The following is a 12,606-nucleotide window of genomic DNA, read 5'->3' on the forward strand; positions in this document are numbered from 1 at the left end:
GGAACCAAGGAAGGCAAAATAAAAGTAGATTAAACCTATCGGGCGTCTGCTGTGCTAATCCAATTAATTAATTTTCCTGCTGATGTGTATCCTCCTTCACTATACAGCTATTACCAAGTCATCATAGCCCTAAATATAATATTCCAATCCTCATTCCACTAGAGAGGGATAATGATATACATTGTGAGAAACCATATAGCCTACCATCCGTGTCTGGGAGATAATTAGACCGTAATTAGTCTTTGTTTTCCAACTTATATCTCATATCACATCTATAATGGATCACTTTATTGCATAAGGTGCTGGCGTCTGTTATCTGCTGTAGGCTGGAAACGTGATGGTGACGTGGTTGCTATGGGCCACGTGCTATCCTATGCATTTGCATGGCTCTCTGAATGTAGAGTAATGGATACTCATGCGCCATCCAATCAAAACACTTTTTTTAGCCTTTTTTAGTAGGTTGTTACCTCTGTCAGGTTTTTAGTGATGTCTTCATTGTGGATATCCCCCCCCCACTTCTAGTCCTGGAGACAACATGCAACAAAGACACATGGAATATCCCTCTGATGGAGATAAAGAGCAACAAAAGCACTTGTTCGCACTTGTGGAGCGGGGAAGAGTTAGAACTAGGGATGCACTGATACTGATACTAGTATTGGTATCGGAGTATATGGGTGAGTACTTGTATACCTGAACTTCCGGTCAGAGGGAGATCTCCCTTTGACCGCACGTGCCGAGGAAGAATGGAGCTGGCTTCCTTTCCAAACAGGAGCCGGGAGGCGGGCCATGACGTGCCATCCGGCTTCCTGATTGGCAGGAAGCCAGCTGCACTTGTTGGTAAGCAGCCTGTCTTCCTAACCAATCAGGAAGCCGGGCTGCTTGTTATGACTCATGTCCCAGCTTCCTGGGTTAGCTAAGGACGCTCCCTTTGCACCCCAAATGAAGACTTTTGGGACAGGCAATTGGCTGCATTATGGAAGAAAGGGAAGTTACATGCTCCCCCATATATGAAAGTTCACAAACAAGGTTCCACCAATAGAAGATAGGTTTAAGTGGCCAGGGCAGGCTGATTGTTAAGAGAATCTGTTACTTTTCCCAAGTACAGGTTCCCTATAGGAGGTATGCAAGCAACTATTTTTTTTATACTGTTGTGCACAATCAGTAGCTGGAAGACAGCTTATATTATGAGTTCTGGCAGCATACTTTTATTAAAATAGAAAAATATTTAACGAGTAAGCCGCAAAGTCATAATAATTGAAGAATGAGCATTTTAATTCTTGCTCAAGCTTAGCCCTGATTGGCTATCTCCACTAAAATGCTAGGGAGCTAACATTCCAAACCGGGCCAAGTACAGGTTTCTTAGGCCCCATTCACACCTAGGCGTATTGTAATATGCGCGTCTGTCGCGCGACCGTCACACGTTTTTTTTTTTACTGCGATTCACGGTAAAAAAGTTGTGCGACCGTCGCGCGATTCCAAAGGCTACTTGGCAGTATCCAAATGGAAAACGTCCTACAAAACGGCCCAAAGTAGTCCCGGGACCTTTTCAGGCGTGGGCCGTTTTGTAGGACGTTAGGGACGGGCGGAAATATGGCGAGGTGGGAACGAGGGCATTGACTACAATGCAATTTATTTTTTGACCGGTTTGTAGAGCGTTCGTCGAGCGTAGAACGCCCTACAAAACGGTCAGGTGTGAACGCAGCCTAATACGAGACATGCAAGCAACTGCAGGATGAGTTCAGGCAACTGGGAAGGCGGCAAAACAAAAACAAAAAAAGGGAAAATATAAAAAATATATAAATATTTAACAATTGAGCCTGTCGGGTATAATAGCGCAAGACTGAGCATTTTAAAACTTGCACAAGCTTGGCGTTGATTGGCTCACTCCACTAAGATGCTGGGGAACAGTGGCATAACTACAGCCATAACAGCTCAGGCGGCTGCTATGGAGACTGGGCCTGGAAGGGGGCCCCATTAGGTTGTTGAGGGAAATTAAAGGAGAACTATGGGGTTAAGTCTTTTCCCCATAGTTCTCCTTAGGGTAACGGGAGGACACAAACTAGCGTCCTCCCGTCACCCTAGGCTCAGTATACCACGAGCTGTAGATCGCGGTATACTGAGACGCCGCAGCTGAAGCGGATCCCGACAATTGTGACTGGATCCGCCCAGCTGCGTAACTGACAGCTGGCTCTGTCTATCTAGAGGCAGAGCCAGCTGTACCCGCCCCCTCCCCCGTCCGTTCCGCCAGTCAGCGCTGGCGGATCGGAGCGGGGAGGGGGGAATCCAGCCGGTATGTGTTCGCTCACCTCCCGATCTACTGAGCCGACCTGTGACTGTCTCATTGTCACAGGTCGGCTAGAACTATGAGGTGAGTGAAAAGCACTCACCTCATAGTTCTCCTTTAAACATGTGAAGATAATCCAGTAATATATCATTCAGGGTTGGAGTGTTTGCAGTTGACAACAACTCGAATCCTCTGTAAAGTCTACAGTGTAGAGACGACTTCAGATGCACAAGAAGAATCTTTGGCATCTTAGCATTGTTACTCACAGCTCAGGGAGAGTTCATCAGGGGGGCCCCCATCACATTTTTGCTATTGGGCCCTGTGATCTGTATTTACTCCGCGCTATCTCCCCTTATTGTGAAACAATTGAATATAACCCATACATTTCCAAATAGACAATAAAACAACCAAAAAAAAACCACCATATCTATGTGTGTATACATGCTCCCCCACCGTATATCAAGCGTACACATGAAATACAATAAGTATGGTGCAAAAAATATTGAACAACGTGGGGACAAGCGTGTACGTTGCTGCTATCCTGTTCATTCCATAGTGGAGCTGCGTTAGGACCATTATCGCCTGCTGAACATTGTGAGATATACCCCTTTGGGTTACATGTTCTAGCTAGAGCTGCAGCTAACGATTATTTTCAAAATCGATTAGTTAGCCGATTATTAAGTTCGATTAATCGGTTAATCGGATAAACAATAAAATAAAGTTTAAAAAATGGCTCCAGTGATGGACTACTAGTTTGTATTGAGGTTGTAGTCCATCACAGGAGCAGGCTTGGAGCGGTGGAAGTAAAAAAGAAAAAAAAGATAGTGTGGTGTGCAATATAGTGAAATGGAAAGTGTAAAATTATACAGCAATGAATGCAGAATGGCACCGGCTATAGAGGACTACAAAACCCAGCAAAAGCACATTATACAGCACAATGCAGAACACCGCCAGCTATAGAGGAATACAACAAATCCCAGCAATAGTACACAATAGCTGGAGGCATTCTGCATTGCGCTGTATAATGTACTATTGCTGGGTTTTGTAGTCCTCTATAGCTGGTGGTATTCAGCATTGTACCACTTTATAATGTACTATTGCTGGGATTTGTTGTAGTCCTCTATAGCTGGTGGTATTCCGCATTGCGCTGTATAATGTATTATTGCTGGGACTTGTAGTCCTCTATACAGCGCAATGCAGAATATCACCAGCTATAGAGGAGTACAACAAATCCCAGCAATACATTATACATACAGTGTATAATGCATTGCTGGTATTTGTATTCCTATGTATAATATACAGTACAATGTACCATCAGCTATAGAGAAATACAAATCCCAGCAATACATTATAGAGCCCCATGTGTGGGAAAGTGCAGGCTTACCTGACCAGTCTTCCAGCAACTTGCTTCTGAGATTGGACCTGTCTATCAGCTGCTGTCATCCCCCCACCCCTGCTCCTCCTTACTACATCTCCCCGCGTGCCTTGGCTATCGTGGATGGGCAGGAAGTGTGAGGCGGGGAGGAGGTGCGGCGTGTGGAGCGTGGATGCGAGCGGGTCTGGCAGCGGTGAGCGTGAGGTGGGGAGGAGGTGCGGCGCACAGCGTGTGGAGCTGTGAACAGGGCCAACTGATCGGAAGCCGATTAATCGATTATTGAAAAAGTTGACAACTTTTTCCATAATCGATTATAATCGATTATGTCGATTAGTTGTTGCAGCCCTAGTTCTATCCACTTTTCATTTATGTAAGTTTTTATTGTTTTTTGCGCAAAATACATTTTTAAAAATTTTATGCTATGTTCGGTATATTTGTTGCTTTATCGGTGAGCTAAAATCCCGGCTACAATCCATTTGTATGAGAAGTGAGGAGGAGACCGTTTATTGATTCATTCAAGGTGGCGAGTGGGGCAGGGGTGTATCTACCAGAAGGCAAACTAGGCATTTGCCTAGGGCGGCACCAAAAGGGGGGCGGCAGAAAATGCCACCCCAAACCAATGAGGCGGACAGGGACAGACTTGCCTTTGGGCATAATGGGCACTTGCCCTGTGGGCCCAGGCTGGGCGGCACAGAATCAGGCAGCAACGGCTGCCTAATTCGAGAGCTGCTTCGTACAGGAGAGGGAGGAGAAGCAGCGGGAGGCTTGGGGCTGGCCATAGCATGTGATCTGATGATGTGCTGTCCCAGAAGCAGGCTGGAGACTGCAATGTATCCTGTTGGTACTGATGGCACTTTCAGCTGCAGGTGGAGAGGAGCAGCACATGTATGCAGGGAAAGGGACTATGCACAGCCCACTATAGATTCTGCACAGCTCTCCTGAGACCCCGTACAGCCCACCATAGACCATGCACAGCCCACCTGAGACCCCGTGTGCACTGTATGCAGTGACTGACAGGTTGCGCATAATGTCCTAAACAAAATTTAGATTGAGGGGGGATGCCCGAGTTTAGTCTTGCCTAGGGCAGCACAAAACCAAAATACACCACTGGAGTGGGGAAAGAAAGAGTTTGCGGTGGGAGAGGATACACAGTTTCTTTCAATCAGTGTGAGGCATTGAATGCACTTGTTGAGAAAAGAGAAAGAAGGTCTCCTTGAAGCCATTACTTTATTGGGGAAAGTAGCGTCCTGTAATCACTGCGATTTGACTACAGGTATTCCTCACTTAACGACTAAGTTCCGTACCTACGACCAGGTCGTTAAACGAATTGGTCGTTAAGTGAGGAACTCTATACAGTACTGTACTGCATTAGTACTGTATAGCGTTGCAGATGCACAGTACTGAACAGTGTACTGTACATCGGGCAATGAAAATACTTACCGGGACCCGCAGTGAAGATCGGAGGACATCACTTCCGCCGGCGACACGTCCCACTGAAGCTGACGCGCAAGGTCGGAGGTCGATCGGCGGTCCGTCGTAAGTGCGAGTGGTCGCAAAGCAGGTAAGTCGGTAACCGAGGAATGTCTGTATTTGATTCTGGTGAGTGGGGTGCATTGCTGTTTCTTCAGAGTGGGATTATATGAACACACTTTGTCCTGTGAGGATCGGATGAAGTTTTGTGCTTTATATATATTTTATATGGACTTTAGTTTTTTTATATTTATTATTGATTATCCTCAATATTAATTTATGTACACATTATTCACATTGATTGATGATTTATGCTGATTTGCATATCTTTGAATATTAATGAGTCACAGATTATTTCACATTGTTCAATACTTTTTGCACCATACTTATTGTATTTCATGTGTACGCTTGATATACGGTGGTATACATACGTAGATGTGTTTTGGGTTGTTTTATTGTCTATTTGGAGATTTATGGGTTATATTAAATTGTTTCACAATAAGGCCACATTGCTTTTGGCTTTTTCGGTCTTTCACTGCAGCTGTCAGTTATTTAAAAATTAAAAGGGGGGACATTCACAAGCGCGAATATTAACATTTATAAAGATCTGTATTTACAGCCCTGCTGGGGAGCTAACTTTCCCAGCATGCCTCCTAGTCTTACACAGCTCTCTAGTCTAAGTGAAACACAGCTTACTCCGTACGTATAAATCTAATACAGTCTCCATTTTATTCCAGAACACGGCTAACCTTTTATGCTTAAAAAAAAAGAAGATAAGTTCCGAGGTAACAGATGTTACTTTTAGCTCTTGCTAAGCTCGATTAATTAATCTTTTCCTAATTAGCATGGATGGTAATTGTCTAAGGGCATGAGACAATTATTTCAACAAAAAGTCATGCTTTGTACCTCTGCATTTAAATGAACAGCTTCAACCTGTTCGCGCTTTTTTCTTTGACTAACGGAATCCCAGACACAATGTACTCTCCGAGGACCTGGAAAAAAAGAGTAAAAGAAGGCGGGGCTTAAACCAGGGTGAGAGGCGGCTAGATATAATATAAGAAAATAAGCTCAATTGAGGATGCTTTATATATATATACCGATCAGCCATAACATTCTGACCACAGAGAAGTTAATAACATTGAGTATCTCATTACAATGGCACCTGGAAGTGGGGGGGATATATTACAATGTCACCTGGAAGTGGGGGGCTATATTACAATGGCACCTGGAAGTGGTGGGGATATATTAGGCAGCAAGTGAACATTTTGTCCTTGAAGTTGGTGTGTTGGTCTGATTTTAATCAAGTTTTCTTTTACATCTAGTGACTTTGACCAGGACCAAATTGTGATGACTATATGACTAGGTCAGAGCAACTGCAAACTTGCAGCCCTTGTGGGATGTTCCCGGCCTGCAGTGGTCGGACCTACCAAAAGTGGTACAAAAGGGAGGAAAGCCAGTGAACCCGCATTAGGGTCATGGGTAGCCAGGGTTCATTGATGGATGTGGGGAGCAAAGGCTGGGCTGTATAGACTGATACAATAGACGAGCTACTATAGCTCAAATTGCTGAAAAAGTTCATGCTGGTTCTCATAAAAAGAAGTCTGAACACACAGAGCATTGCAGTTTGTTGTGTAAGGAGCTGCATTGCCACAGACCAGTCAGGGTGCCCATGCTGACATGTATCCACCATCAGAAGCGTGTACAATGGGCACATGTGCATCAGAACTGGACCACAGAACAATGGAAGAAGGTGGCCAGGTCTGATGAAGCACATTTTCTTTTACATCATATGGATGGCTGGGTACATGGGTGTTGCTTACCTGGGGAAGAGATGGCACTAGGATGCGCTTTTTGAAGAAGACAAGCTGGCGGAGGCAGTGTGATGGTTTTCGGCAATGTTCTGCTGGGAACCTTTGGGTCTTGCCATTCATGTGGATGTTACTTTGACATGTACCACTGACCTAAACATTGCTGACCAAGTACACCCCTTCATGGAAATGGTATTCCCTGAAGGCAGCGGCCTCTTTCAGCCAGCGAGCATCTGTGAGATGTGCTGGAGAAACAAGTCCGATCCATGGAGGCCTCACCTCACAACTTACGGGGCTTAAAATATCTGCTACTGACGGCTTGGTGCCGGACACCACAGCATACCTTCAGAGGTCTAGTGGAGTCCATGCCTTGATGGATCAGGGCTGTTTTGGTGGCAAAAGGGGGACTTATTCAATATTAGGCTGGTGGTCATAATGTTATGGCTGATCGGTGTATATTAACAGTAATAACAATAGCATTATAAAAAGAGTACTATAACAGCAATACAACATAATAGCAGTGTGATAATTCCATAGACATGATAGCAAATTAACCATTGTTGGGGCCCATATAGACTTATGCATGTGCGTAGAGGTGAGTTTTTTGTTTGTTTTTTTTCTTTGTAGCATTAGGGGTGTTGGAATTCGTCAACTTACAACAAACACAAGCATTGATATACATTATTGACACATGTTGACACTTGTTTTTCCTATTAGCATTTGTAGTGGACAATTTTAACAGCCATTGACCATGACTTTTTAATACCTGTTGCCAGCAAATCAAAATGCATGAAACCGCATTTTACATTTTGCCATTTATCTCTATTTACTTCTAAATGCACTAAAACACAGAATAGACGTACAAAGTATGTGCATATGTTTACTTTTATATTATTGGCCATTGCATTGTATTGTGGGAATTAAATGACACATTACTTTACTATACACTTCTTCCATTTTAGATTTCTCCTTGCCTTCCCCTGAAGAAGCAGCTTTAAGGCTGCAGGGGCAGAGCAGGGGTAGGCAACCTTGGCACTCCAGCTGTGGTGAAACTACAATTCCCTTAATGTCTCTGCCTCCTGTGTCTGTCAGAGTCTTGCAATGCATCATGGAACTTGTAGTTCCACAACAGCTGGAGTGCTGAGGTTGCCTACCCCTGATATAAGAGTAACAGCCATTCACCAAAACGTGTTCATACCTGTTGCAAATGCATCAAAATGCTTGTTATATGTGTTTTGAGGCAACCATGGCCCCCTAACTATGGTGAAACTAAAAATCCCATCATGTAGTTCCACAACAGCTGGAGGGTGAAGTTGCCTACCCCTGTGACAGGGTTAACAGACATTGGCCAAAGTTTATTAATACCCGTTGCACATATTATATGTTATATAAATGTGATTTGTGTATTGATTTGTTGCCACTGGGCTTCCCAGTTTCATAAAATGCAGAAAAATATGGACGTGGCATAATTTTCATAATGTACTGCAGACCTGGGATGGGAACAGGACCCATTCTTATTAAGGGGAAGGTGGACACGTGTTTTAGCACGCTGCAATGCATGCATTAAATAAGACCCTAAGGGTATTGTTACCCACCGAGCCCCATGACCTCTGTATGGTCAGCAGGTCCTCTGTGAATCCTAATTTGTCACCTTCCAAGCCCCATGACCTCTGTATCCAGGTCCTCTGTGAATCCTAATTTGTCACCTTCCAAGCCCCATGACCTCTGTATCCAGGTCCTCTGTGAATCCTAATTTGTCACCTATCAAGCCCCATGACCTCTGTATGGTCACCAGGTTGTCTGTAAATCCTAATTTGTCATCCAACTGAGCTCCATGACCTATGTTTGGTCACCAGGTTCTCTGTGAGTTCTAATTTGTCAACCACCGAGCCCCATGACCTTCTTAATGGTCACCAGGTCCTCTGTGAATCCTAATTTGTTACCCACCGAGCCCCATGTCCCCTGTATGGTCATCAGGTCCTCTGTGAATCCTAATTTGTCACCCACCGAGCCCCATGACCTCTGTATGGTCACCAGGTCCTCTGTGAATTCTAATTTGTCACCCACCTTGCACCATGACCTCTCTACGGTCACAAAGTCCTCTGTGGACCCTAATTTGTTACCCACCCAGTCCCATGACCTCTGTATGGTCACCAAGTCTTCTATGAATCCTAATTTGTCATCCACAGTGCCCTGTGACCTCTGTTTGGTCACTAGGTCCTCTGTGGATCCTAATTTGTCACCCACCGAGCCCCATGATCTCTGGTTGGTCACAGGGTCCCCTGTAGTTTTCAAAACACATTATGTAATTCCATATCTTACACAGTGGTGTCAGTCTTGCAACTGTAAAAAGACATTTTTCCTATCCTAGAAAGTCAGTTTTGCTGTAAAAGTGGAGTTATCCTTCAAGGATGATAGCATCCATGCTGGAAAAACACAGAATTGTGTCCTGATCTTTCTAATTTAAGCTGTGTATCAGTTGTGAGTCCATTTAAATAGGCCACGATGCCCTTAATTGCTTTCCTTGGAACATTGTGCATCTTCGTTCTGTACAAACGTTTGGTTGCCCCCCCCACCACCACCACCACCGGAGCATTCACATTGTGCGCCCCGAACGCAGCTCTTAAGAAAGCCAAACATTCTCCTTTTTTTTATATTTTCTTTTTTTTTTATTTGTGAAGGGAAAGTCTTCAAACCTTGCACTGGCAGACGGTGAGGCTTTGAAGCGGGCGCGTTAGGAGAAAGTGTGGGAACAAAGGATGAAGGGAGAGGGTGCTGTGAATCGGTTGTCTCATAACAGAAGGGAACTTGCGAGCCGCGCCACGCTTTCAGCGGGGGGCATTTGATCAGCACTCAGTCGATTTGCCACAAGGCTCGGTATACAAGCGGTTATTGTGAAAGGCATCCTGCGTTAGTGGGCTCAGCCGGCCTTGCATTGTGTGCAGAGGGGACCTCAGAGCCAATCGGAAGTCAAAGAGCAGCCCATAAGAAAAGAAGGGAAGGGACTGTTGTGTGCGTTCGCCAGCCAAACATTTCCTGGATTCGCAAAGCAGCCAAACTGCTCAGTCAATGGCAGCTGCTATACGCTTCAAGAGAAGCGGTCACTGTGGGGATTCTACACAAGATTCTGCAAATACAGTTTGTTAAAGCTGTGCAGGAATATTTATGAAGAAAATTCCCATTACATTAAAGCCCATCTCTCAGGGCAAACAAAAAAAAATCTACCTTGCATTGGGGCTTCCCCCACACTGCAAGAGTTAAGTGCTTGTTTTTGTCTAGGGGACCAGAGTAAAGCAATTTTACCTACCTGATCCCTTGCCGGCTCCCTCGGGGCTGCTAGACCGGTCCGCAAAGCCTCCTTTCCCCTTGGCTTTCGGCGGTCTAAGGATCACTAAAGACATCACCCCCCATGTATGGTTCACTGACCTGCCTTAGATGTGAGGACGTTGAGGGACATTACACCAGCAGGAGCCAAAGGGGATTTGAAAAGGGAACTGACTTCCAGGGTAGCAGGGATCAGGTGAGTATATCTGTTTTACCCCAGTCCCCTAAACAAAAATGAGCACATTACCCTTAAAATGGGGCAATATCCCCACACTGCAGGGGTTGAGTTACTTTTTTTTGTTTCCCCTGAGATGGACTGTAAGGTTTTACTTGTTTTAAAAATAACTCTTCAGCTTCAAGAGGATAGAGCTCCCCTGAGGTCTGACAGCTGCTGTGATGTCACATGCTCGAACAGCGCCAACATTATGTATTGAGTCCAACCATTAAGGAGCCCTTCTGTCCCACTAATCTTTATCTTAAGGCCTGTGAATATTATTTGTTGTATTGATGAACTGATTAATATGTTGAAATTTATATATTATTAACGTGTGTGTTTTCTCGAGTTAAACCAAGCTTTCAAAAACTGCAAGATCAGCTTAAACTGCAAAGTTACAGGCTTCCTGAGCAGACAATACACGGAAAACAGAATTAAGGAAGTTCTCCTGGTCTCATTACTTAATTGACTCAACACAGGATGTACTAAAGAACTATATAAATCATAGAGACAGGGGGGAGGGGAGTTGAAGACTCTTACGAGACTGAGTGAGGAACAATTCCGAACTTTTTTGATTGTCTGTATTGAGTTTTCCCGTGCACGAATAAAACAAATGTTAATATTTTCAAATATACCATCGCCTCGTCTCGATATATGCTGAGATTCCATCAACAGGCCTCATTTAGAGGATCAAGTAGCTTCTCCGTGCCAAAGTCGAAAGTGCAGAGTGATGGGCCCCATAGACCTATATGCGGCTTCCGGTTGGGAGATGCAGATTGATGGGCCCCCATAGACCTCTATGCAGCTTCCAGTTGGGAGATGCAAAGTGGTAAGCCCCATAGACAGGGCTCTACTGCACAGTTGTGGCCAGCAGTGAGAGGACTTTGGCATGGAATGTAAACCACGGGGGACCTGATCTCAGTAAGTATAAATCTGAGGAGGGGGAGAGGAACTCTATGATGTCAGCAGTGGCATAGGGGAGGGGGATGCTGAAAGAATAAGAGCACTTTCTATGTAAGTGCACTTATTCTTTAAAGGGTATCTGTGGTAAAGAAACTATAAATAAATATGTATTTTTATATTGCATTTCTATCCCGCTCCTAATAACCAGATCCATCTAGAAGTTTGTAAACTTACCTATTTTAGATGCCTATATTATGTACTTCCTCATTGCCCTGTTTTTAGTTCTGGATAGACTGGAGAGGTAAAAGAACCCCTGTCAGGTTTCTATTGTTGCCTGTGCCCCGTTAGGGATTTTTCACCCCTCCTACTTGTCCAAGTAACCGTTGTCACTGAAAGTGAAAGAAAATCACAAATCTTAGGTTGGCCCCAGAACAGGACTAGGAAATCTTCCAATGGGGGCACTAGTTCTGATGACCCGTCTGACCACCAGGAATGTCCCTCTCTTTGGAGGGATTTCTTCTGACTTCCTGTTGTGGCTATTAGAAAGGAAGTGAAGATATATCTCCCCAATAGGACACAGAAGGCAAAAAAAAGTTTACAAACCTCCATTACCCCATCCAAAACTAAAAACAGTTTGGGCTTCAGTTCTACTTTAAGGGCTTAATTCCTATACTCATTGGTGCCATTTAGTGGCGCGTGTGCCCTGCACATGGCATCAACCCAGCTATACGCCGGGCAGAAAACTTATAAATGAAGCCCTGTGGTTCTTTCTCTGCATCATGCTGGCAGGGGACAGGCTTTTCTACTCAGGCTGGGGCTGCTCTTTAAAGGAAACAAACTATAACACTTTGAGCATCTGTTGTCTCAATGCCCCTGGAATGTATTTAGCTGATTTAATGTTCAATTGGGTATTAGGTTAACTTTATTGTTTTATTTGTTTTCATTTTTTTTTTTTGGGGGGGGGGGAGTTGCTTTAATAAAAGGAGTGTGATTCGGTCGCTTTCTCAACTTTTTTTTTTTTAACTCTGCTGTGAAAATCTGAAAAACGCACGCTGCATTATTCTACAGAACACGTTACAGCAAACTGGTCTGACATAATATACAAACAATCACCTTTCATTCCGATCAATTATTAATATGGCGAGGGGATGCTGCAGTTCAGCATCTCTTTATCTTACATCTGACCCCCTCCCTCCTTCGCTTGCCAGGCTGCACAGCGTGAATACGA

General features: G+C 44.4%; 1 long non-coding RNA gene across 1 annotated transcript in view; it reads right to left on the minus strand.

Moving 5' to 3' along the window:
- The window catches only part of LOC108788002, a 261,791-nt gene that overhangs the window by 65,460 nt on the left and 183,725 nt on the right, over window positions 1-12,606 (minus strand). The window contains exon 2 of the long non-coding RNA XR_001941302.1: window positions 6,036-6,121. This is a non-coding gene — a long non-coding RNA (uncharacterized LOC108788002). The remainder of the gene's footprint in view (window positions 1-6,035; window positions 6,122-12,606) is intronic.

This window comes from Nanorana parkeri, unplaced genomic scaffold (assembly GCF_000935625.1).
Source record: "Nanorana parkeri isolate BGI_ZX_2015 unplaced genomic scaffold, ASM93562v1 scaffold297, whole genome shotgun sequence".
Taxonomy (NCBI): Eukaryota; Metazoa; Chordata; class Amphibia; order Anura; family Dicroglossidae; genus Nanorana; species Nanorana parkeri.